Raw genomic sequence first — 27060 nt, 5'->3', positions numbered from 1 at the left:
ATTTTGGAAGAAATTTGTACGTTGTGGGCATTTATCACAATCATCATTATTATTATTATTTTGGAAAATCGGTTCGACGGACTCTCTTGTCACCCAGGGAGGCCAGAACTTGTAGTGCTGTAACTCTAGCTCCAGGAATTAATTAGAAAATATTTTCTTCTCATTACTAGTCTGAGAAGAATGAAGAACCACGAAAAAAATAAGAAGAAAAGTGCTGGTTTCTTTTTGTAACTGAGTTCCAAACGACCCCAGTAAAAGATCGAGTATATTATTACAATCAGCATTATTATTATTATTTTGGAAAAACGGCTTGATGAACTAGCGTAGCACACAGGAAGATCAGGACTGTTCTACAAACACGTCTAGTGTTAAGGAATTAATTACAAAATGTTTTCTTCCAATTTTTACATCTCCGACAAGAATCTTTGTAAGCGCGTTTCAAACGACCCCAGTAACTGATCGGGTGTAAATTTTGGAAGGAATTAGGTCGTTTGTGGTATTTATCACAATCATCATTATTATTATTATTTTGTAAAAGTGTCCGGGTGTCTTCGCGGATGGTGCCAGGGGGAGCAGGACGGTAAGGTAAACAGACGCAGCGCCTCGACCCGTCGCCGCCCCCCGCCCGCCTTGGTTGGGCACCCACCAAACACAATGGTCTGAAGATCGCGGGCTAAAGTACTAAATTAATATCAAACCCACAGTCGGCGATAGCATCTCAAGCTAATGTCCTCACACAATGAGGATCAGCACGAAATAAAAAATATCGGATTTGAATTCAAGCAAGACTATTTACTACACCTACGGGCCCAGATCTCGACTGAAACGCACCTGTGTACACGACGTACGACCGCCGAACCTCGTGGGTGTCTATTGTTTTATGCTACAGTTCCGATCGTTCCTGTTCGTTTTTCTCTTGTTGAAATAAAATCAATTGCGGTGGAATTTCGGCCATCGGAATTCACACCCGCGCATTTCTCGACCGGGGGTCGGCCATTGTCTGCGGCCACCTCCAAAAACGGAAAGTAGAGGGTCAGGGATGGAGCCTTGGGGTGCCCCGGAAAAGACGCGTCAGGTGTTGTTGTACGGACGAGCCGCTCTGCAGCGATGCCGCCCCCGACGCTAAATCTAATATTTCCAAGATACAAGTATAACTACTTTGCCAATTTTCTTAACTACCCTATTTTCTTAATATATATGTGGCATCCTCGTCGGGAGCGGCGCTCCCCCATCTGCCCTCACCCTCTCAACTGCACTAATATCTTATACTTATAACATCCTTAATAAGTGAAGTTTTTCGCATTTCTCTTCTCGGCTCCGGCCCTTTCCTTCTCCGCCGGTTCACTCCGGGAAACACGAGTACCAACTTCGTTAAAACTAATTGTATTGGCGGAGATGTAATTTTGTTTTTTGCAGGGTTTAAAGGGTAATTAGCGGGCACTCGCTTTGACTCCGGAGAGTCCTCGTCCTTGATTAGCGCTCTCCCCGCGTTTCGAAAATTCCTGTCGATTAATTATTCCGGGGCGGCTCCGGTCGCTCTTTCCGATTGTAAGGACCTCCTCTGCCTCGATATGGTGTATTAATGCCAAGTGTTTATTTTAGTGGTAATAACGGGGCTTTATTTCAATGAATGTCAACTTCAGAGGATCCTTCCTCCATTCCTCCGCGTTCGTCGAGTTTCCCTAACGATCCCATCACAAATCCGAATGGTGTGTTCACGACAAAAACAAGTGGGCATTTATTTTATTCCTCCACTTATATAAGTCAAACATTATGACTGTTTACCATAACCCACATCGCCTCCTTTAAATTGTGGCACCATTACTGGATGTAGATGCGCTCGTCTTTTTTCCTCGTCGTGTGGAGGCGATCGATTGTTGTCTTCCTCGATGGGATCCCAAGATTGGACCACGTCGAGCTCTGTAATTAAAAGTTTCGATAAGACGGCTGTCATAGACCGATAATCTCTGATTAAAACGAATCAAATCGCGCCCGTCGCTCTACAAGGGTTGCGCAAGAAGCGCAACACTACCAAAACCGAACCGGACCAACCGGCACTTTCCACACGATGGGAGGAAGAAGGCGCGGACGATTTACGACGCCGTTAACGACACCAACAAGGGTCTTTATTAATTTGACATTTTAATAGAGTCCAAAATCGATATGCACAAATCCGGTCGTGATTTGGACCGTCTAGTTTTGGACCGGTCCCGGTATGGTCCGCGAGGATGACTAGACACCAATTGCGATTGCCAGGAGATGGTATCGCGACCCCCCAACTGGCGGCCGCGTCTGTCACTTACCTGGGCACCTCTTGTCAAATTATACAACTACAATTACTCTTCTTCATCTGCACTCGAGCCACGATGACTGGACTCGGATTAGGCTTAGAAGGTCCAGATCTGCGGCCGGACCCGAGTCCCACAGAATTCTCGTGGATCGCGAAGAAATAAATATTAATGCGATCTGTGACACGCATCGAAATAAATTATGCCCCTCATATGACTCCACAACTCCTTAGATAAATACGAGACGTCTTCACCGAGAACGCCCCGTGTTGTTTCCTTTTTTATTAATGATGTCTGTTGTAGTGTTAAAATATTCAAAAATATTCAGGTTATTAATTAAACAGTGCCTCTCCTTGAATACTCATAAGTCATCCACGGCGCAGACGGAGGAATTAAACAGGTAAGAATCGTTTTATACACACACGGTGCCAATCAAGGTGGCCGTGTGGCTATCTGTGGTGTTTTAGTGAGGTCCTCGCTGACTCAGCATTCAATTAATTATAAAACTAGCCTTAGACAGCCAGTCACTGATAAACAAGGGTGTGTATTCTTAATGATTTCCATTCAAATGCCAAGACGCTGCACTGGAGGCATCGGCGAGGTGGTGAGACCGCAGGTTCTTCGTCCCAAGCAAAAAAGAGCGGGGACCGATGTGGTGCCCTGCGGGACCAAAGACAAATCGCCCGACCAATTAATGCAAACCGCACGGTGGAATTTTCAATTAGAAGTCATTGTTAGTACAAATGCTGGCTGTCCCCCAGTGCACTACTTGTGGCCCATTCTTGTCAAAAAAAAATCTTTCTTTGAGAGTTGAGATGTCAGAAAAATGCTGTAGGTGTTGAGGAAAAGAAACGAAGGAGGAGATTTGCGTGGAGGCCCTGATGATGCGTCCGTAATTGTCGAAACGTTGACCACGCGATATCCTTGGATCGCGATTTGCCGTAATTCACGTCAGCCCCAGGTATCCGTCTCCCCCAGCGAAACAAATACAAATAGCGTGTAGATTTACGAGTGGCGGCGGCGCCGCCTCTCGCTGCGAACACCCTGTATGTTCGATGCGATGATTATCTCAGCTGGTTTCGATCCGGGATTAATTACAAGCTGTTAATATCTCTTTTTTGGCTTGTTCCAGTCCGGTCGTTCGTGTCAACGGTTAGTTATACCGAGTGGTCACACCACGATGCCGAAACGTCGGCACGTGTATTTACCTTGAGAAGGCGATGGATGTTTGCCATCGCGACCTAATCCTCTCCGCATCGCGGGAATAATCAACGGCTATTTATCAGGGTATTAACATCAATTTAGAGGCAGACATCAGTCTTACTCGGCCATAATTGATATTAATTCAAGCAGTCATTACAATCAACCGAATTATGCACAGTGATTGTCAGCTGACTGACTCCTCTACGCCGTGATTAAGCTGACTCAGACGTGATTAAGCTAATTACGGGGACAATTACGTCTAATTACACCCCACACCATCCTAATTTGAGGCGCAATTAGGCACCGACGGGGTTGCGCCACCACAAAAAACCCAAACCGGAAAAATAACCAACTACAAACTTAATTTCAACCAATCGCGTCATTTTGTGTCCCTCAAGAGTTGGTTCTAGTGTCTCCGACTTTTAAATATGCGCGTGATGCGAACGCGAACGATTTTAGCGTGATGCGAACGCGAACGCGAACGATTTTAGCGTGACGCATGAAGCTAATTCCCTGCCCGGGAATAAAAATGTCATTTTGAAGTATTTTATTTTTTTTTAATGGTAATTTTTGCCAATAAGTCACTATTTTGTCTGAAATAAATGAAACAACTTGAATGGAATGGTTGCATTTTCACGCAAACGATTTAGCGTGATGCGAACGCGAACGATTTTAGCGTGTCGCATGAAACTAATTCACTGCCCGGAATGCCTAAAGAGGTTTTCACTCCAAAAAATAAAAATGACATCTTGAGTTTTTTTGATTTTTTTTTAATGGTAATTTTTGCTAATAAGTCACTATTTTGTTTGAAATAAATGACTGGAATGGTTGCATTTTTGGTCGGATGATTTAGCAGCCGTGTCGGAGTATCCGTTTGGTAACGACATTTTCAAATGGGTCGAATGTACCAGCGATGTAAACGCGAGATTCCTTAGCGCCCAATAATTGCTATCTACACTTTTATTGGTTTATTTGGAACCGTAAAAGTCACACGGTTAACAAGTTTGCTGACTTGTTCGCTCTTATTTATTGTTATTGGCGCTTTTTTATTTGTTCTTGGGCATTAAGCTGCCAAACAGCATCGCCGTTTTCTCAAAATTACAGTAATTATACATCTGATTAAAATTAACGACGAGTCGACCGACCGGCCCGCAGTTTCGACAATTAGCCGGGCGTCCAGGAAAAGTCGATGTCGCCAGATCGGGCTTGGAAAGTGGCTTTTCGCTCGCTACCCTGGGTGGCATTGCAATAAAAACGTGTCGTAAAGAGTGCGAGTTAATTTATATTGTAATTGAGTGGGTTAGTTGTGCCACACGCCGTTTTTCTCGGCGAGTTTTAGCCTAGGTCCGAGTCGGCCGCGACCACACCTCGCCTACTTAACCTATCACCTCGGCCGGCTAAGTCAATTTATAAATATTAATATTTAAACACTCGACTGTAACGCATATAATGGCGGCCTCTCGCGCACCACACAACCAGTTCTTTTCCGACGAGAACATCTCGCATAATTAATGCGGTTGCATTTAATAAGAGTGCGAACGGTTCTTTTTCTCCTCGCATTCCTCAAACCTTATAAGACCATGACTTATGGACCGTCCTCGACTCCCCCGTTGCCCATTTTTAACCCGAACCGGTCCACGAACGCGGAAACCAATCGCGACGCGCCTAACCCTCACGTGACGACGCCGCACCGTGCCACGTGACGGCGTCGCGCCAATCCAGACGCAGGAATCCGGCCCGGCGGGCCAATTGCGCCGCGGTCCGCGGTATTGTTGATATTTTTTTGGTTCTTATTGATGGTAAAATTTTTTGTGGCCGTATTGTTGGCGGAACCGCCGGCGGGCCGGAGTTCCTGGCGCGTTTGTATGTTAATCGAGTGTTTGGGCACCGAGTGTGTCGTGGGTGTCTTGGAGCGCGTAAAAATTTGTAGAATTTATCTGGAGGCGGGAATGCGATCTGCTTGTGGGGCAGAGTCATGAGTGCACGCTTGACACCTATCAGTCAGGCCCTTAGCAATGCAAATGCCGTGAAGAAAACAATTAAGGCCAGATGGAATGGTAGACGGTGTGGCGAGATTCATCACGTTTATGCTCGGCCGTAATTAAACGGTGGGTGCAGCGACCAGGTGGCCGTGGGGGCGGCGAGGGAACGGTGGCGCGGTCTACCCGTGAGCGCGTTTCTTCATCTGGACAAGCAATCTCCGGAGCGGCTAACAAGCTGTCAGCGGGTTCGCGCGGGGCCGGCGGCGGTGCCTCTCACGGGGAAGGAAAACGAGGAAACTGGAACCGTTTCTGGTCTTCAGTTTCTTCGACTGGACTCGTTTTGGGCAAGGTTTCTTCCGCCCCCCACCCCAAACCGTCTGCCTCTTAAGCGATCGGATAAGCGTCCCGTCGTAACTCTTTCGCAAAAGGAAGACCAAGACTCGTCTCTCGCGGTTCATCACGTGCACTAAACAAGGGGATTACATTGGGCTACAAGCAACGGCAATTAGCTCCGGTGTCAGTTTGGGTTTTTTTTAATTAGATAGCCTATCGTCTATATTACCCGTTGGTACATGGGGCCTCGGCGAGCCGATTTATGACGCGTTAATGTCTCGTATTTCACGACGGTTTATTAGCAGCTAAATTTTAACTGTTGGAGAATTAAATTTGATTTACGGGCCAAAAGGAGCAAATTTCGCATCACCGACCGGAATCTCGTTATCGGAAGGGTTGTCTCTTAAAAAAAAACTCCCCCCCGTGTAATTACAACAGTCATAACTGCGATTAAATCCGACAAAAAACCACCCTCATGGATTCTAATCCGTAACATTGTTTTTGGTGCAGCAGATGCGGTAGCGAGCCACCCTGATGGGGTTAAAAGCTGTGAAATAATGAGTCCAGATTAATACTTAACCAAACCGATGAACACATTTGCATATGAATTCACAATTAGCGCGTCCCGCTGAATTAAGCACTCGCAACCCCTCTAACTGCACCCCTACAGCCGGACTAATGATCATCGAGACCAGGTACTGTTTATTAACCCCCGAATATGCAAATATCAAGAGCAAAACAGTTTTTTTCCACCCAATTTCGATCGAAATTGGGGAAACGCAACTTGCCCCAAAATCGCTCCTTGGGACTGCATCTGTGGGGGGAACCTCTGACCCACTTGACCGATTTCGTGCTTATGAATACCAACGCGCAATTAAACGGGTTTGCACGAACAAAGAGGTCGGATAATAACGTGACAGATGTGTTCTCTGATCGGACTATTAAATTTTTTGTCTAGGACCATCTTTTTTTTTGTTTCTAATCTGCTACGTCTTTGTTGCTTGCGGGTGTATAAAAAATGTTTGCCGGCATTAATTTCGGGTTCCGAACACAAAAGGGGCATTTTTTATCGACGATTCGCGTTGTTCGGGGAAAAGTGCCATTTGGCCGGAACGGTTTATTCTAATTAATTTTTTGATCGAGTCGGGACCAAAACAACTTGCCACAGATGAAACAGGAAGCAAAATGGGATTTGAAAAAGTGGCACCAGATCATTACATCTCAAGTTTTTAGCACTTAGGTTCTAACGAAAATTAAATATTTGAAAGCGTTAGTTGAGACAAATGGTAATAGTAGCAGTTGTTAATTGAGTTTTAAAAGGAGTGTTCTTCGAAACAAACAGAAACTGTTTCGTGGAAGTGATTTTTTCGAATTTTTTTTTACAAAAGTTCTAGGACGGTTTCCATTTTTCAAAAATAAAGAACCATTCCGGTTGGAATCTGTGGCACGTGGAGGTTCCCGAATTGTAGTGTTTTCATGTTTGAAAAATAATTTTGATACGGAGTGCTCCAAATGGATTGAAAAAATCAAAAATTTTCAAAATTTGCTAGATGGGGTTAAAATGAAAATGCGTTTTTTGGGGAAGGTACCAGGTGGGGGTTAGGGTCCTGGTGCTGAGTGAATGTTGGAGGAATGTGTTACGAGTTGAGGAGTTAGAGTTAGCCAAAGTGTTAAGTTAGCTTGGGCGGGTGTTGGCATCTCCGTCGCCTAATTAATGCAATCGAGGTCGTTCGTTTTTAGTTTTAATTTGCATGTGCACAATTGGCCGTTGACGTCAAATGCTGATTGTTAATAACGCGTAAGTGTGGTTAGTTAGCGGCGTGTTAGTGACCTCTTCGCCACTTAGCACTGATTGCTTATTTAAATGATTGGATAATAAGTCGAAGATGCGACTCTCCTAGCCATTAATGCAATTTAGACTGTCACTTAACCTATTGTCACATTAACGCCCGTCCGTAGAAAAATCCGGCGGCGGCCAACCCGCCATCAGATACCAGTAACGAGCTTTCGCAGGCGGCCATTCAAAGCTCTCCGCGCTTATAATTGTTGATTATTTTAACGACGTCCCGGCCGCTTAGAATCACACAATGCCCACACAAAGGTACAATTGTGTCGTCCATTTGCATTTATATTCTATTCAAGTGCACAAGCCAGATAAACATCGCTAAAAGACAGTACTCGCTCCAAGAATTAACAAACTCCGAGGCCTAGTCCGGTGCAAGGTCCGAGCGGAGCGCCGAATTAGCACCTGGACATTTTTTTAGCCGCCGCTCGGAACGCCTCGCTCGCATTGTGACAGGCACGGATTAAACCAGATCTGAATGGATGTTTCTTGTTTTATGGGCGAACACGTGTCCTCTCTGGTACACTCCCGATGTCCCTCACTCGTTATGTTTTATTACGGCGGTGATTATTTCACGAATTATCTCTAGAAGGATTTCGAAATTAGCGTCGTGGCCGCTTTATGTCATCGTGCCTCTTGAGAAATGCATTGTTAAGTGTGTAATTCAGACACTTATCGCGACCACGGATCACGATGACTACCATAGAGGAATTTTCGGCGCGTTCGGCTCCACCGGTTCGCGACTGACACCAAACCGACGAAATAGGCATCAGATCTGGACCCACAAAGGCTCACTCGCCCAAATCACAAGCTACAATCTCCAAAACCACACCGCGAAACAAAAAAAAAATTTCAAAAAATTTCCAAAATTTGTCAAAATGGCGCCATTCCAGTTAATTCACCTTCAATTGTCTCGATTAACACACTTCAAGTGAGTCGTGTCGAGTTTTGACGAGGTATCGCAGAAGGCTCCAATCCAGGCGTAGAAATCCGTCACGTGACGGCGCGTCGGCCAATCGCGTCGCGGTCCGCAAACCTTGACCGGTAGACTCCCAAAAACTGTTGATATTGTTAATATTTTTTAGTTCTTATTGTGGACCGTCGATTTTTGTGTGTGTCGTGTCGAGTTTTGACAAGTAGGATCGTGTAAGGCGAAAAAAATTTTCAAAAAAATGTCAAAAAATTTCCAAAACTTCAAATAGGTGGTTTTTGAAAGCTCTTTGACGTCTGCAATGATTGTATTTTTTTAAAAAGGCTTCTCATTTCATGGTGACAATCCGGGACTCGGATCTCTCTCCGGATTGCCCCTCTCCGCCCCCGGATGAAGCCGCCGCCGTGGAGCTTCCTCCACCGCGCCATCAATATTCATGGGGCGGTGGTGGGGCCCCGCACTCGCATGCATGTGTGCCGGAGATAATTTATGCGATTTTAACAGACTCGCTGCAACAATGGCGCATTATCCGGTCGGCAGTAATTAGTGATCAAGTAGGTGGAAATGTAGGGCACACGAGGCTTTCAACTAGACAAAAGAAAGAGAAAAAAGGGCGCAATGGGCACATCTGCCCGTTTGATTGCCCTCCCGGCGTGCCTCGATAATTATTTTTGCAACGCAGAGGGTCACGGTCGGGTCTAGGTGAGCTGCGGGCGGACGCGGAATGCCCCCGGGGGGCTCCCGTGGACCAAGGTGACAGTACATTCTTTAAAAGTCTCCGAGCCAGATGGGGAAACTCGCAGCTCTGAGAGGGTCAAAAATGAGAAGAAAAGAAGAAATTGGTGAAACGAAAATTTTTCAAAAAGAAGAGTTCTAATTGTGGTTCTGGCTTGGATAAGAATTTTTTTAGCAGAAGAGAAGTAGGTTTTGTGAGTGACCGGATGTGTGTTTTTCTTGTGCGAGCGAGCACCATCGTGGAGATTCCTCAAGCCTGACACGTCCCGGGTTCACGTGCATGACAAAGAACCGCCTGCACCGCGTTATTAGAAAATGAATGCAAAATTCGCCATTAGGAGAGTTCGAAACCGGTAGGATGTGCATAATAACGTCATAACGCAGCAAGTGCATTGAATAATACATGCATTATAGCATGCAAGGAACATCGCATTGTTACAATAATTTAAATTAGTGTGATTGAATGTACCGTACGACTAGTTAGTGTGGTCGCGGAGAGACACACGCATATGCAAAACTATCATTATCTACGATGGAATTAAGTCGTTACGATATCAGCTCTGCCACCATCAAGCGGTTCAACCACCATAGCGCTCGCAAACCGAGTAACGACCTCCGCTGCAGAAAAATCGCGCACCACCCTACATTCTACTCCGACACCTGAAGCTGCGAAGCGGCGGTCCGCGCGCTCGCCTCGAATGGCGACAGGTGTGCGAGATCCCGTTTTTCCATCTGGTTCCCGGTAGAGGCGTACGTGTCCCATTACGAGCGAGTTGGTACGTCACGTCGCCTCTTCTGGGAAGGTCCCGTTTTATCTCAGTGATCTCCGTCTGCACCCTGTACTATGTAGTGCATCTGAATATGAATTGGGCTTTAATTAAAGGCGAGGGACGTGCTCGACGGGGCGCAATTATCGAAACAAAAAAATATGTCCCCGATGATAAGAGCGATAAAGCGGATTGTATTAATTCGAGCTTGGGCGCATTTGCAATTCCAATAACGCATGTAACATGTTTATAGCGTTCGTGTGTGTCATTTAAATAATAGCTCGGCAAACAGACCAAAACACCGATCAATTACATAAGTGGCGTTACTTAACTCGGTAATTTGGGAGTTTTTTGCACGCAATGTGGCATCGAGTGTCGGTACGGATTTTGCGTTTTTTCGAAATGGCGATCGAAGAGCTGCGGGTGATTAACATTCATTATTAATATGCTAATGGGGCTGCAACGGCCGAGGAGGAATCCGGGGGTAATTAACGACGAACAAATAACTGTTACGTTAGTTTAATTTACAATTAGTATTCTGTTATGTGGCGTATTGCGAAACTATTCGCTAAGTAAAAAATTCGAAACGTCGCAAACAGTTACGTTCACCTTTTTTTAAACACTACATTTTTTCACAAATTCGACTTGTTCCAAATTACAAATTTTCAAAAAGAAATATTAATGCATATACAGGGTGTCTCAGCTCAGTTATTTTCCAGCGGATTTTTGTGAAATTTAAAATGCAGATATTTTAGACGGTAAAGAATAAAATCCTATTAATGCAATCACCCAAGTCTTAAAAACGTAATTTTTACATGCCTTGTTAAAATGTTGAATCAATTAAAAAAATCAATAAAAAATGCTGTAGGGAAAAACTCGTCCTTGAAAGACGTCTGGTTTGCAAAAAACTGTGTTAAACGTGGCTGCAAATGCAAAAACGTAGACGCGTTTGAAACAAATGCACAATTTTGCAGAATTTTGGTCATCCCTTTTCGCAGAAGCGCAGGTGACATATTTGACGTTTATCTTGCTAACCTTACAAACACTTACAAAGTTAAAGACAACATTTGGACGTAATTTATTATACTGGATGCTTTAATTCTTCCATAAAGGACTAAAACACGATCGGGATATTTTAGCAAGGTAATTTAGTTCACGTTCGCTTCCTGCGTCTTCAAATAAATTGAAGACTCTCTTAACCTTACATTTTGTAAAACCTACATTTGGATAGTGTTCCACGAGAAAACGAACTGTGCCATTGAAGTTCTTACGACACTCTCCATAGGCAAATTTTTTTCCTTTTTCATCAATATTGACATTTCTGCCGCTGTAGTCTGTTTTTAGAGTATTTTTAATAAATTTTCACAATTTGACGTTTCTAATAAAGGCTGTACAAAATGCTGCTTGGCAATTAATCATCAATTGTTTCAAAAGGTAACTGCTCAAATACCTTCAAATTTTACATTAAATTTTTAACGACAAAATCTAATCTTTTCGTTGAATCAGACAAGTGATTTGCTTAATTGTTTGTGTAGACCCCTATTTTTTAATGTTTAACAATCTAATAATAATCGCGCATAATTTTCGATAAAGGAAACATGTGTTAAAATTACATTTTTTAACTTGAGGTAATTTTATTATTACTAATTGAACCTTCACGGTCTAAAACTTCTGCATTTTAAATTTAACAAAAATCCGTTGGCAAATAACCGAGATATTAGGCTCGAAAATTTTAGCTGAGACATAACTGCATAATTTGCTTAAGTGAAAATTCATTTTTACATCTTCGCTAAAATGTGGTTGTTTTTCATCCTCATAATGCGTCAAAAGTGGACATTTCTTTTATACTGTGAAATAAAATAGCTTATCTACTATCAATACGTAATGTCAAACTTTACGACATTCATTTGAGTGTCGTAATGTCGCACTTTACCGACTAGGTGTGATAATGTGACACTTACTTGCACTATTGCAACGTTACGATACTTATATCGTAAGTAACGATTATTTTACAGTTTGGGAAATTTCATTTTACACTGTACTATATGGACTTGTATTTGTTTATAATTTTCCACAGAAAGAAAGAATATAAAAAATTAATTTCTGCTGGAATGTTTGCCACTTCTATTCACTAATTTCGTGGAAATATTTATTAAAAAAATATATATTTTTATTAATAATTTTTTTCCTTATTATTTTATTTTGTAGATACAATGATGCCACAAAAAATTATGAATGCAACGTGTGTATAAAGCGTTTTTTTACATGTGCTATTACAACATCTGCTGCGCTCGTGCGTGTAAACTTTTCTATTTTTTCCCAGCTCCATTCCTCAAATTGTCTCACGTAGTCTCAAATTCTTCTTATTTTTTTCTTAAACCCGCTAATATAATACCCTCACTTTTGCCGTTTTTGTTATCTTTTTTGCTTGTGCCCTCCCCTACGTATCTTCTCCATTGCGCTCCCTTTGCGCTTCTTTTCCGGAATCCATTTTCTTTGCCAATCTACCTTTTTCTTTGTCCTTTTTCCATTTCCGTTGTCTCCGTTTTCTCCATGCCCTATTCCTCCTACTGAAAAATCTCTAGTCTCCCCCTTTCTTCATTCCATCTCCACTGTACTCCCTGTATTGTTATTTTCTTCTATCCTACTTTTACTTCTTTCCCTTCCCTTTTTTCTTCTTTCGCAATGGTTCTTAGTTTCTTCCCCTTTCTTCATTCCATCTCCACTGTGCCCCCTCTATTGTAATGTTCCTATATCCCACTTTTACTTCTTTCCCTTCCCTTTTTTCTTCTTTCGCGATGGTTCTTAGTTTCTTCTGTATCTTTCGTTTTTGTTTTCTACGGTCGTTGTCTATGAATATCTTCTCTGTTTCTTCTCTCAGTTTTCCTTTCTGTTTCATCACTTTCTTTCCCACTCCACTCTTCCATCCTTGTTTATGCTGTAGCAATCTTTGACTTTAGCTTCCCCTCTGTTTTCTTTTATAAAATTTTCTATGTCCTCTTTGATCTACTCTTTCTTTCACCTGTTTCCATCCTGTTATCACTATATTATTTTTTCTTCTCCTCCTTTCCAGCTGTGCTACTCTCCCAATCAAGCTGTTTTTCTCTTCCTCCCTTTCCTTTTTTTTATTCTTAAATTCTTCCCTTAGTCTTTCGATTTCTCTCGAGACTTCTTGATTCTCTTTTCGCATCTCCTTTAGTTCCTCTGTTATTTCCACTTTCATTTCCTCCAGCTTTTCTACTTTCTTTTCCACTTCCCTGCTTGTTTTCTTCTCTACTTCAGGTGATCTTGCTGTTTTCTTGCTTACTTTAAATACTTCCTCTTCCTCCTCTTCTTGTCTTCCTGTTCTTTTCCTTTTTTCAATTTCTTCCAGGAACTCCTCAAAACTTCCTTGGCTAAAAGATCGGTTTCTACCTTCTTTGCTCAAAGGCTTGCTCTTTATCTCTAGATATCGCTGTTTTTCTGTTTATTTAATTCTTCTCTTCTTTTGGGTGTTTTCTTCCTCCCCACCCCCTTTACCCTCTTCCTAACTTATTTTGCTATTTCTCCTCTCCTCCTTTGGTGGTCTCTCTAATTTTCCCTGCCTTTTTCTCCCCTTCCGCTTCACTTTCTTTAGACCACTTTCCACCACGTATTTCTAAATCCGTTGTTAAAAAAGTTCTGCTATTCTCCGTCTTTTTTTTGTTTTTTTTTTTTTGGTGAGGGGGACAGTTTACTGTTTTTCAAAAAATTTATATCTAAAACCTTTGTAAATCTTGTAATTCAGAGAATTTTGAAAATGCTTAAAAAATAGAAATTGTCAAAACCGCAATCTGTAAATCTTACAAAAATTAGAAAATTTAAACATTGTGGGAATTTCAAAAATCATTAAGAACGGTTGGTCATAATGTTACTTTTTCATCTTATCTTTTAATTTCTTCATCTACTTATTTTAATAATTCTCATATTCTTACATATCTACGTAGAAAGTGGATCGAATTACATAAAAGCAAATTGAGAAGTTAATTTTCCAGTTCCCTGGATAAATATATCATATCCGTAATGATAAATGAATCCGGCCTGAATGCCACGTGACCAAGTGTGTGTTGTGATGACCTATATGCAATATTTTGTTATCTTCGCCATTAGCAAGAGATTTATGTGAAACTTTGGAGCAAAACAATAAAACAGACTATCAGCTGTTCACCTATCCGAATGCAAAAAGTTGTTTAGTAATTTGAGCGTAGGACAGAGAAAAACTCGCCCACACTTATTAGCCTAAGCTCTTATGATTCTAATATCTCATCCAGTGCTAACATTTTTTCGAGAACGCTGACATTTCCAGAGATCGACTGGTTCGTACCACACAAACGGATCTCAGCGTCGATAGCCCAAAGGGTACCATTTTCGCCATTCTGGAAATGTTCCACCATCTCCATTTCAATTATCTCGAGTGGAGTCGTGACCCCAACAGGTTCACTCGAATTACAGATATGTAAAACTGGAAAAATTGTAAAGAGCCGCGCTCAAATATTCTCTTGTTTGCGGTTTACTTCCTTTTTTATTGCTCATAAATGTTTGATAGTGTCTCGGCTCCCTAGACCGTCAAACGGTCCAGCCCGGTTCGAATCCGCGCCGGTCCCGCCTAATTGGTGACGTCACTGGGCGCCAAATTCAAATTGCGCCGCTTTTAATGGATATCGCGAGACACGTGCGTTCCGAGATGAACAACGGTTAAAATAATGCCGATGCAGTCAGCATTGTGGAGTCATTTAAAATTTAAATTCAACAGCTTTGACCTACGATATCGATCTCTAATGTCACGACACCACATAAACCCAGTCCTATAAAAATTCCTCGAAATACGTAGGTAATGAAATTAATGTCGACAAATTCATTCATGTATGCAAATAGTTCTGTTGTCATCAACCGGTCAGAGACGCGCACCGGAGCGCTTTCCGGGGAAACTCCGGGCCCCGATTAATTTTCGGGAATGATATCTGTCTTTTACGAGTTTTTTACAAGCAGGTACCTCATATAAATGACGTTATTAAATCGTGACCGTCGTTAACTCGTTCCACATGTATATCATTTTTTCCGGAGGCCCTCGACGCTTGTTTATTATGAAAGCGAGCAGCTCCGAGACACAAAGAGCAGAGGTACGTGTTTTACATATGATCATTTTTAATTGTACCAGGATGATGGGACGACTGGTAGTCGAGGTGGGACGTTTTTATGTGATTTATGGATCCTCGGCGGGAACGCGGAGCTTTGATGAAACGTTCACCTGTTATGGTCTAGCTTCCACACGCCTATGACCGTAGGTAAATCACACGCCTGATGGATGGAGGGACGTGTGACATACAAATGGGACGTTGGCGGTCCATTTCACAACCCAATACACACAGATCGATTAGAAACAAAAAGGACGACCCAATCAAATCGTGATGAAGTGAAAGTTTGAATATATTTTAGCCGGGGACGTCATAAATCTTGAGACATCAATGAAATTCTAAAACAAACATCTAGAATTAATTCCTGACTCCAGGAGAAACAACAAAATTGAACCAATCCGGATCTAGGTTTTTTTTTCTGCAAAATTAGTTCTAATTGATCTGTTCGTTGGTGTCGACATTTTTCTCAAATATAATTTATCGATACACTTTTTGACCATGTCGCTACCCACATCACCAATAATGTAATCGAGCAGATCTCCAGATAGATTTTGAATAAAAGTTATTAATGTTCTGAGTCGTTTTTATTATTGTTTTCCAATATTGACAATCATCCTTCTATTATGTCAACGCCGACTCACTCAGATCTAAATTATGTTGTCACCGATTTTCGTCTTGTAATCGGTTTGTTTCGAAACACTTTCATTTTGTTCGTTTTATCAAAAAAATTTATTTAAATGTGTTTACTTTGTTGAGTCTAAGAGTGGGACGGTTGAATTGTACACTTTTCGTCTACAAATTGTCGACAATTATGATAATTGCGATAAAAATAATTTGCCACGAGAGTAGTAACAAATAGATTTGTTTAAACTAATTTAAAAAAATTAAATGTGATTATTATAATGGCGGAAAACATGCGTGTTTTGTGGATTCAGCCTTCCATGTGAATTGTTAACTGTTAAGAGTTTAATAAGGGGGGAAAAGAAAGAAATAATAATAGTACTAATCTGGTAATAATAATAGTAGTAAATCATGCGGGAATAAGGTAAGAAAAGAATTTGTTAAATTTAGTATGATAATTTGAAATCATAAAAAAAATAAAACGCAGTAGAAAAAAAATACTGTTAAAAAACAAAAAGAAAACTAAAACTGAGCTGAGTAGAGAATAAAATTATGATAGGTCTTGTGAAAACCATTCTAAGAACTACGTTTGCAAAAAGATAACGGGTGTTTAATAACTTGTTCGTTTGGAGTTGGGCGTGGTTTGGAAAATGCTTGTCGTAGCTTAACAGACATACGCTTAAAAATGCACGAGCTAGGTACTCCAAATTGGTTAGCTTCTGAACGCAGATTAAGCAAGGGAAATGAAAAAATATACACGTTATTGCAGGTGTTGGATTCTCTCATAGGCTGTGACCTTGGCAATATCTGCGCAAAAGTAAAACAGTGAAAAATCTGTAAATCAAAACGTCGGTTTGTAGCATCTACTTGAGAACGATATTCGTCATTTGCGCAGATATGACTCATAGCCCATCAGAAAATCCAAGACATATACTAAACTAAAGCTGAGCGACGGTGTCAGCTTGGCTGTCCAAATGCGCGTTAGCTTTAGTTTAGTAATAAATTATATCGAGTGTTCAATTAAATTTATCCTTAAAGCTGGCATTGAAGAGTTGATTGTGAACGCACCCCTTGTCAGTCTGCAGAGTAAAAGCACGAATAACGCAAAAACTGAGGTTAGATTTAAACAGCTGATCCGTGATCTGTAATCCGTGGGGCGTTCACAATCGACTCGTCAACGCCTACTTTGAGAATTAATTTAAATGAACACCCGATATTTGGTGCAAGGGAATTAATAAAGTGGTATTGTAGTGAATGAAGTGGTTCGTAATATCGTGCGATCGAATAGAAAAAAATCGAATTGCCTGGATTGTGCTGTTCTGATGCTTTGATTGGTTCAAACCACCATTTTCGCCTACTATGATTTTTTTTTATTCGATCGCACGGTATTTCGTTCTCTGTGTGTAGCAAAAATAAATTTTTAGGGGAACATCAGATACAAAAATAAAACAATAAAAATTCTTTATAAATATGCGACTATTATTTCTTTTTTAGTTTCTTTTCCATTTTCTTCTCTAAAACAGTCTTTTTCTGCATACACTGCCTCTTAGTGGTGGCGTCTTTATTCTAAAATGTTTAGATCTTCGAAATGTGATCTTTTAATTGTGCTGATTTCTTAAATCCTTCTTTGGCAAAATAAGAAATTCTGCTTGTTTTAAATGTATTTTTTACCGCAATTTTAAATACCTAAGAGTCACAAAACGGAAAAAAACAATAATAATTATTTCGAGTACTTCAAAAAATCTGGAAAATTGTTTTTAAATTGCCGAAAAATGTGAAGGACAGTTTAGTTATTTTATCATTTAGGAAACAGTCTTTGGATCCGAAATATGTTTTAACATTTTTTTTTAATTCTTTTTTATATACTTTTATGCATCTAACTGCAAAACTGTACTTTAGCAAGAAGAGATAAACTGTAAAACATCAACTAGAGAAACGAAAAGTTGTCACAACATTAATGGACAATAATATTAAGGTTTACAGCAATTCTGAAGGATTTTATGGAGCGTCCATTACACTCCAGAAAAAAATCCCTTGAAAGTTGTTGTCCCAACGGGTAAAGCTACTTTCAATGTTTGTTTTGCTAATGATTTTAATTCGAATCATTTATGATAACCAACTCTTTGGCAATTCGTCAAATTTATCAGTTTCAGTCCTTAGTGACGCTGTAAAGGGACGAAAAGAAAAATACAAAGTGATCAAGGTCTGTTTGAGTTAGCAATACAATTGTTTTTGGCTGTTGGCAACACTGCCACCGTATATGTTTTATTTGACAGATATCTGACGTAACATTAACAGCAACAAAATGGTAGGTTATGAGAGTAAAAATTAACGGTAAAAGAAAGTAAACTTGAAAGACAGGACAATTATCTAAAAATGAAATAAAAGAAATGCTTGAAGTGTCCCCCATTTTGCCCCAAACATAAATTAACTCTTCTTTTTAGCAGCATGTTTAATTTAATTTGAACTGTCAAATGTCACTTGTCAATGATGCGGCTGTCAACGACCGGAAGTTGGTCCAGTTGTACCATTTAAAAATAAAATCCAGTATTACCAACGGAAACAGTCCTTGTTGATCACCTTGCGTCCGTACTTTAAATCGGACTTAATTTTTTTGTTGAGTGAGTTTATTTCCGTTTCAGTTGTATTAAGCTCTCTCGAAATTCGTAAAAAATGCTTTAATCCGCATCGAAAGCTCGTGGAAACGTCGCACCGTTTAAAAAATTCAGCAGTCCCTCGACGCCCCGTCCGAAAAAATCATCCCCTCGCTCACCTGTTTGTCACAGTTTGTAACGACAACTCGCGGACATGCAGATAAGCTTTTAATTTATCATGTCCTGTCTTTCGTCGCACGCAATTACCGAGTAAATGCGGCGCAATTAGGTCCCAATTCGAGACCGGCTCGCCATTTATTCAAAGCGTAATCACACTGCCTATCCGGAATCGATACACAACCCTCTGTAATAACCGATCGTGGCACAATTTAAATGAAAGGTTAAAACCTGGCGACTCTTTCCCAGAAGTGGTTCGTTATAGCGTGGCCGTTCAATTTTTAATCCGCCTCCGGTCGGCGGTCAGCGGTATCGTCGCGACATCTGCAAGTCAAGGGCCCAACCTCGCCGCCGGAACACCGCCCGACCGGCGGCCATGGCGGAGCGGGAAAACCGCGCGCCCGGACCGGCCCGGAACGCGTTTAGGCATTTTCGGGGATTTAATTGCGCCGGCACGCGCTAAGGTCGCAGGTCGACGACGCTCCGGAGCCAATAAACTCGGACGGAGGCTGCGTTCCGGTGAAATGAGCCATATGTTGCGCAGGTTTTATGTAATCATCGGACCGAGATGGACGTTTGAGATAAGGCGCCGCTGCTTTATTGAACTTCGACGCGGTTTACTCGCAGACGGAGGTGGCACAGGGTAGGGACGAGGCGGACAAGGGACAACGCGACGAAAGGCATGCAACAGAAGGGAGGTGGGGAATTTTGCAAATGATGAGAGATGGCAAGCGACTAAAAAGAATCTGTGACAATAACAATTGGAATGAAGATAACCGGGAAGAAGAAGAAAAGTGAGGAACGATTTCTGATTCTGGATACGAAGAAACGGATCGGATCGAACTGTTGGGAACTGACAAATTTTCAAGAACAAAATGTGGAATGGTCTAGATTAATTCCAGAAACAGTCACGATTAAAACCATCTGGTCACACAAATGTGAAAATGAAGGTGCAAAAAAGCTCAAACTTCCATTGTATTACATAATTATGTACAGGGTTATTCTAAATCTAAATGATTGTAGTCGAAGTAGGCCATGCCCATGTTATTACGTTTTTGCCGCTTTCATGTGAACTGTCAGTTGTGTCGCTGTCACTGTCATTTTTTAGGTGAAAAGTGCGGTGATGAGGATTTTATTTATTTTTGTTAAATTAACGATTGAATCCAGAAATAGTGAGTTGTTCTAGAATCAATTTTAAAAATATTGAGTTGTTTTGCACCCAATTTAACACATCATTTTGATGATTTTTTTTATGTGGAGCGGCAACCATAAATTTTACATTCAGTTTTCACGCCTACTTCGACTACAATCATTTAGAATAACCCTGTATTATTATGCTTTATTTTTGCCCTACGGGCTTTCAGATTCCTTACATTTTTAAAAATATGTGCATCAATCTATTTAAACACAAAACACAATTCCAAAATTTCCAAACATAACATTTTCAATTCCTATCCCCACCCTGTTCCCCTTGGTGCTTCTTTTCCGGTTTCCGGTTTCTTTGTCCATCTATGTTTTTATTCACCTTCTCTTTGTACCTTTTCTCGCCAGTTCGTCTTTTCTTCTTCTAAAAGTGTTTCTTCCGTTTCTCCTCTCTCTCAGTCCATACAAACCGTTCCCCGTTTATCTGTATCTTCCTGTATCCTATTTTCACCCTTTTTCCTCTATTTCTCTCTTCTCTAGTCACCTCTTTTAACTTCTTTTGTGTTTTCTTTTCTTCGTTTGTCAAATCGTCATCTATATACATCCTTTCACCTTTTCTTTCCTTCAACTTATTCTTATTTAGGATAATGTTCTTCTTCTGGTTCCAACTTTCTATTTTTACAAGCATCATCTTATCTTTATTTATTTTAAATGCTTCCTTTACGTTCACTTTCACTCCTATCTCCCTTTCTAACCATTCTTTCATCCCTTTCTATATTTCTTCTTATTCCCCCTATTCCGGTTATTATAACATTATTCTTTCTTTCCTTCTTTTCTCTTTCTTCCATCTTTTCCTCTACCATTTTCATCCTTTTCATCCAGTCCTGCCTTCTCCGTCTGCCATTTTTCTTCTCTTCCTCTCATTTCCTCTCTCACTGCCGCTAATTCTTTCCTTAGCCCCCCTCACCGTCACTAATTCCTTTCTTAGTAATTTGTTCTCCTCTCTTATTTCCGCCGTATCCTCTCTTATCTCTCTAATCATGGTTTTCATTTCCTTATCCATTTCTTTGCTTCTATTTCCTTCTTCACTTCTACTTCCCGCTGTGAAACTCTTTCTGAATGGGTTCGTGTCTTCTTCAGACGTCTTACCCTCTTCTCTTTCTCTCCTGCTCCTTTCTTTCCTTACTTTCGGCGATTTCGGTATGACCTCTCTTTCTTCCCCGCTGTTTTCTGCTCATCATCTCTCACTCGCTCGTCTTTGTTTACGTTAGTTCTCTGCACTCTTCATTTGTCTCTTCTTCTTGTTCGCCCTTTCTTCTTCCAGAAGATATTAATAATCTTTGCTTCAAAATATTTTCGCTACGTTAGGATCATGTGTACCTAATCATAATCATAATGTAGAAAATACAACCTATCGGGTTGGCAGCCCTGTAATCTGTAAAAATTCAAAATAAAACATTTGATCAGCCGAAAAGTCTAATACACATGTCGTAAGGTAGGTATTTTCCAGCGCTCCAACTAATCAGGCACTCGGCTTCGCCTCGAACCTGAAACCTACGCTGGCAAATCCTCCTATCGTACCTACTCTAATGTAAATAACAAGTGATTTTAGAGTACCTAATTAAGCCGTTTTGAGTCGATTCCAATAGTAAGTTTTTCCACATTCCTGCCAGTAGAGTAGGAATCAACCATCAGACATTTTGAGGCTTCATCATAAACAAACTAGTAGAGCTAGGTAAAAACTGGTGGCAGAAACGGATTTTTCGTTCTTTTTCGCATGAGTGTGAATTTTTTTGGGAGTCTAGGAGCTCAGATGCATCCGTGATGACCGGTCTAAAGAGGCAGTGTCAAGAAAGGAGCGAAAAGTGAAAAAGCAGTTGAAAAAATGTATTTGTCCTCGTACTTCCAATCTGACTTCATTTTTGCCTTCTGTATGTCAAAATACGCCAATGTACCAAATTTCACCGGAAAATTTTCAACAATAACAGATCACTAGAAGAAATCAATTATTTCGCGAATTTAAAAAAAAGTTCTCCGATCGAAATGGTTTGTCGGTTTCTCAGTAATGGGACCATTTTGAAGCTTCTGGTGTGGGCGATTTTCCCATATTCCAGATGGTAGAGTATGATGGTTCAAAATTTCCTGAAACCAAGAGGACAATTTGAGTGTTCGTCATGGTCAAACCAGCAGAGCTAAGTGGAATGTAGTGACAGGGATGAATTCCTTGTGATTTTTCTTATAATTGTGAATTTTCTTGGAATTTTTCGAGATTCGATACGTTCGTGGAGAACTGTTTAAAGTGGTGATGAAAGAGAGAGGTGGAAAAGTGACAAGACAAGAAAAAAAAGACAAAAAATAAGGTCAGAGCAGAATAAAAAAAGAACAAAAGAAGTGATACCAAGGCACAAGTACATCGCTGAAGAATAAAGAAAATTCGCCAAAAGATGGAAATATTGTAAATGAAATACAGTAAAATCTCTCAATAGCGGCCACAAAAATTCATTGTAAAAATTACCGCTATAGGGAGGTGTCCGTTATTGAGAGTGAAGAATAAATAACATACGTCGATTATTTTTATGCTTGCTTTATTAGCACTAAATATTTTAAATATTGCCTGGCATAGTACATCATGTGATTACATTTTTTTGAAATACGTTTCAATAGAGGTTTGTTTGAAGTTCTTAATTTTTGTTTGTAAAACCTGATTTTCAAAATTAGCTAAAATGTTAACAACTTCTTTAGCTAGTTCACTTTTGTTATGACAGAATAGAAAACTTTATACGTCTTAGTTTTCAACACTTATATCTTTGATACTTTACATATAAATTTCAGATTCTTCCACATCACTTTCACAATCTCACAATCAAAGAAGGATTTTAGGATTTTTTTTTGAAAACAATTTATGACCGTTATTGAGAGGTAAAAGATGCAGGTCATTTTCCAATAATACCTTTGTCGGAGAGGTCGTGACCGTTTTATTGGGGTGCCCGCTATTAGGAGGGTTTTCAGTATAATCTGTTCTGGGAACTTCAAAACTGGCCGTTTTTAGAGGTGGCCGAAAATAGAGGGTTTGGTACATATTTGAATGTAAAATGGAAACATGACAAATGAAAAAAAAAAATGAAAAAGTTTAATTTTAACAAATAACTTGTTCGCGGAAAACCGCAAAGAATACATTTTTCAAAATATGAAGGATTGTAAAAGAAAAGGTGTAGAAAAGAAACAAAGGAGGAAGTTAGACGGGATGTAGCATCGTTGAAAATGATTTGAAAGGAGATAAAAACAAACGATTTTGATAACGAGGTAGAGGAGGAAGTCTCAAGACTATTTTTGACTTAAAAGTTATTTAGTGAATTTCGATCGTGGTGATGAACCAGACCTACCACTTCTCACGTAACAATCTACAAGATGTCTCTATTACCAGAACATTCTGTAAAATCTGCCACATTTCCACCCCGTTGCAAGAACCGAAAGCTCGAATTCCCTAAAAGTGCACATACGCGCCTGCACAAAGCCCAGCCCCGGGCCCCGTCCTAATCAGCAAAGCTCGTTCCGGAGATAGCATTTCGGTCCGCAATTGTTCAAAGTTTCGATGCAAATCGGCATTTGCATAGATAATTAGGGTTCTCGCGCATCAAAGAGCGCCAACAACAGCGACATGCTTTCACTTCGCATCCGATTTTTCCCACCGCGGACGGATCTCTGCATATTCATAAAGACAGATGAGGCGGCGGCGGCGGCCTCTCGGTTAGTTAGCGGGTTAATTTCCCTCGTGATACATATTACCGGTGGTCGATTACGCCGCCCCCTCGACGAGGCCACGTACTCGATCCTAATTACATCTCGCACCAGGCTTTAAACTTGGAACGACACTCCGGTGCACACATCACTTCGATTACTGCACCGAATTTAGGGGGCGGCGGCGTGAGGGGATGCAAAATCATCGTTAACAACAAAACCGAAGACAGGGTTTGGCGCCCTAGAAGACAACGAGACGGAATTGAATAAGTAATGAAAATTGTGCGCGGTGCTGTCGCCTCTTTGATGAAGATGACCGTTCAGCACCTCCAGCTCCTCGTCCATCGCTAACAACAGTCGTTAGCTAACAATCGTACGGGCAAAAAAATCCCGATTCTCCCTTGTGAATTAAAGTAATTTCAAATTCGATTCCGTCGCTAGAGGGACAGATAGATGAGTGGTCCACTCGAACAATCCGTTTTGTAGTTTATCAGCCGTCCGAAGACGGCAGAATTTATCTGTCCCACCACACAACAACCTTAGCTCGGCTTAGCTATTCAAATCGCGCTTCGATTGCAGTCGCGCAAACTATTCCTCTTCCTGACGCCGCCGCCCGGAGACGGCCCGCGCGGCACAACCCTCGCCTGGACCGTTCACTCATATATATATAGACGTATAGCTATTCCAATTGTAAAATCTAAATTCTACTTTGCATTCCCTCCCGGAGCCGCGGTCGCACTCTCTGATTGTGTGCCACGTGAAATACTAACTCGCCCCCGGTTCTCATTACCCGACCGGGGGCGGCTCCGGACCGACACCGATCCCCCATAAAAAATGGGCAATACACAAAATTTTAAATCTTCGCAACGAGATGACGCCTTTGACGTACCCTCCCCTCTGGCAGATACCATCGCGACCAGGACCTCCCTGTTTTAGGGTATCGATTGCTACAGTAATATCTTGTTTAGAAGTTTACCCTTAAAAAGGGGGTGAATGAGTCCAGATATTTACAGCGAGGCGAAAGTAGCGCCGGAGCTGATGAGAGAACGGGGTGGTGTCGCGCCAGGAAGCTCCCTCAAACCTACGCTCTTCCAGTATACTAAACTGTGCTTGCTGAAAATGAATGTAATGGTCCTGCAAGAAAAAAAAAATTTTTTTCCGCATATTTAATTTTTGTCTGTTTGCAAAAACGCATTGAACGTCGAGACAAACGCGAATCATCAACCCACCCCCACCCCCAGAAAAACCGTTTCGTTAACGACCAATTACAAACATCCAGCATTTGAATGCGGCGTCGGGTCCGGCGCTGCGATAAATTAGGAGTGGAGAGCGGCGTCGAGGGCGTCCCGGCGGCAATCAGCGGGTGGCGGGTTAGTGTCGCGGTTTGCATACACCCCCACCCACCCCACGGTGGACACACGAACGAGGTTAAAAAGAAGAAGTCGTCTCATCACATCTCCATGGTAACGAGCTGGCCTGTGGTTCCGCAGCACACCCTGCTTTGCATCGATCTTTAAAACTGTATATGTGTATAAGGGTGTGTGTGTAACCTTACCCCCGACAGGGCGCGCCGCTCGACGCAATTAACCCCAATTAGCCGACGAATTAAGAAAAATTCCTCAAAACTGTAATTTCCCGATTTTGCAATTAGGGTTGTCGAGGGGGCGCTCCGGACAATTAGCGCCATTGAGGCCGCAATTACGCGGGCAGGATCGCTTTAATTGCGCGGTTTAATTGTCGGGGGTGGGATTCAACAAGTTGTTCGACGAAAATGGTTAATTTTTGGGTGAAGTTGGCCGAAAGGCGACACTCTTGCGTCAAATAGTTTGTTGGTGAAGTTTATGAACTTGTAGCTCACCACTGACACGAATTCAGCTCGGGACAAATAGTGGGATCGCGTGTTGGGCAATAATGCAACAAACTAAAGATTAATAAAGTATATTGAATCAAGTTTACGATAACTGTGGGATGAAGAGAGCAAATATTTTACGACGCTCGAAGAATCTACATCGATAAATTGTAATTACTTTTCAACTGGGTCTAGCGAAACGGGGGTGTGGAAGTAATTGCATTTTTCATTTCGACGGCTTTTTTGTCTTTTTCTAGCAATTTATTAGCTGCAGCGTTTTACAAACTCTAGCTCCCGTCTATTTGAAAAAGCGAAAAGGAACAATGCTTGGTAAAAAAAAATGTTGTACGCGAAACGAGCATTTCGCGCCCGCGAATTCCAATTTCGCGTCCGCGAATTCCAATTTCGCGGGCGTTTCTTTTAACTACGGCCCTTAAAGTAAATGTCATTTTAATATTTGATACAAATCAAGGTTTCCATGTAAGACTGGCGTTTAGACACAGTACAAAATCGAAAAATAAAAAAAAAGTTTTTGGTTTTTTCTTTTGAACCAAATCTAGACTCAATTTGGTTATAGTTTTTAAACGTTCAAAGTCAACCAAGTGACATTCTAAATTCCTGCCGCGATATCAGGTGTCCGTACGATTTGTTTTTAGTTTAGTGTGAGTTCATAAAGTAATATTTGATGTGCCGCTCCGTACCGGTGTGACCAGAACTGTTTCAGAAACTGCAATAATCAATAAGCAAATACTTTGGAGATAATATCAATAAAGAGGAATTACTGTGGACATTTTTCTCGTTGTTCCTGATCAGAATTTAAATTCGCGTCGCTGCTCCCGTAATAATTTCCATGATGGTAATCCTGTTGTAAAAAATGTCGGTCAGTTCGTCGTCATGGCCAGGTGATGCTTCCTGTCTCGATTCCATAAAACATTCCACCTACATAATTTTAATTCCCACAAGACTGTAAATTATCGCTTTTAATGTGCTCCAGTGACACATGTCACCCGACCCGCTTAGCAACTGCTAACCAGATGTAATTTTTTCCCATCCAACAATACAAAAGAGCAATAAATAATTACGCTCGATTTACGGTCTGGTCCGCTTTCACGCCGAAAACCGCACACACTCACGCATTTTAATCCGGTTATAATTGCAGGACGTCTTCCTGCGTGCACGTGACCCGTTTTCGTGCAGCCATCCCAGGAATCCCGTGCCGACGTAATTGACTATTAGGCGGCTATCTGGAGGACGGCATCTGCGAAGGCGAGGCCGTTCTCGCCGAAAAAGGAAGAGGTCCTGGTTCGGGAAAGCTCTACAGCGGCCATCTGTTCCCTGGAAGCCGAAAAGCGTAATTAATCGTGGACAAGCGACCGTATCCAGATGGGATGATAAGAAGTGACGAGTGTTAATCGGCGTTTAGGCAATGATGGTAACCGTTTAGCATCGCTAATGAGCCTGACGGGGACAGGACACGTTGCGTTTCCGGTCGACATAAATTGGGGCGATTAGCATAAGTGCGGCTGTTACGGGGCCGCTCCGGTGGAATCTAATTAAAGGCGGTTCCGGTTTTTCTCTCCATTCCTACAAAGTATTCTTACTTTCGTATTGACTAAACATCTGCAAGGAATGTTTCCTAGAACGTATAAGGTCCGCACTGTCGTCCAAGAGTTGATCCCATCACAGAGAATCTTTTGGAATAT

The 27060-nt window shown here is 41.4% G+C and overlaps 1 long non-coding RNA gene across 2 annotated transcripts in view; it reads right to left on the bottom strand.

Annotated features, from left to right (window-relative positions):
* Positions 1-1714: 1714 nt before the first annotated feature.
* The window catches only part of LOC138138880 (uncharacterized), a 68019-nt gene continuing 42673 nt past the window's right edge, over positions 1715-27060 (bottom strand). The window contains exons 3-4 of one of the 2 annotated variants that reach the window (XR_011162141.1): positions 26491-26692; positions 1715-1920 (exon numbers count right to left, since the gene is read on the bottom strand). This is a non-coding gene — a long non-coding RNA (uncharacterized lncRNA). The remainder of the gene's footprint in view (positions 1921-26490; positions 26693-27060) is intronic. The other variant, XR_011162139.1, reaches the window with a different exon arrangement.

This window comes from Tenebrio molitor, chromosome 1, assembly GCF_963966145.1.
Source record: "Tenebrio molitor chromosome 1, icTenMoli1.1, whole genome shotgun sequence".
NCBI lineage: Eukaryota > Metazoa > Arthropoda > Insecta > Coleoptera > Tenebrionidae > Tenebrio > Tenebrio molitor.
Note: the sequence above shows the minus strand (reverse complement) of the source record. Positions and strands in the feature narration are given on the sequence as shown.